The 750-nt window shown below is 38.9% G+C and overlaps 1 protein-coding gene across 1 annotated transcript in view; it reads left to right on the top strand.

Annotated features, from left to right (window-relative positions):
- Positions 1–750, top strand: part of LOC119581684 (rhodopsin-like) — a 17834-nt gene that overhangs the window by 10174 nt on the left and 6910 nt on the right. The gene's annotated exons all lie outside the window — the stretch shown is intronic.

Raw genomic sequence — 750 nt, 5'->3', positions numbered from 1 at the left:
CACACACACACACAATAGATAAGCTCCTTTTCTCTGAGTATGCGTTTGTGGAGCAATAAAGCACAAATAAACTCTGGCGGGTAACACTGTCATGACTTTCCCTACAGCCCTCTGTGGCTCATGGCATGGACCCTCCTACGTCGCTATTAATTGGAAGGGAATGTTCAACAGGCCCATGGTTCTGCTCATCATCTGGACCCCAGTATCTGTCAAGGCCAATGCCTTCTACAAGGTCCTTGTGTTCGCCAACAATAACCGCATATCATAATGAATCTGTGATATTCACTGTGCCTAACAAATGTTTATTTTTTTCATCAGATATTATAAACTTCACCAAGGAGCCTCCAAATACTGCTTATGATGCATTGATACGATCTGGTACGATGTTAATAAATAACCCAGTTATGAATGAGTATGTTCCAGAGTATTAGGTAGGGATATATATTTGACATCAGTACGCCATATATCGATATAATGTCATGGATAGTAGGTAAAGTCCTTGTATCAGTCGAATTCCTGACTTAAGAGTGATGAATGCACTTTGATGTACCTTTCCTTTTGTAAACTCTATAATCTGTATCTTCCTACACACACGCGCGCGTACATCTATGTATGTGAATTTATTAAGTCATACAGTATTCGAAAGTTTGCCTTCGCATGCATTTTACTTACAGTCTACTTATTGCATTGTTAACTGAATAACCAACAATGCTAGATGGTTCTCAAAGAATAAAATGCTAGGTATATGGT

This window comes from Penaeus monodon, chromosome 15, assembly GCF_015228065.2.
Source record: "Penaeus monodon isolate SGIC_2016 chromosome 15, NSTDA_Pmon_1, whole genome shotgun sequence".
Taxonomy (NCBI): Eukaryota; Metazoa; Arthropoda; class Malacostraca; order Decapoda; family Penaeidae; genus Penaeus; species Penaeus monodon.
Note: the sequence above shows the minus strand (reverse complement) of the source record. Positions and strands in the feature narration are given on the sequence as shown.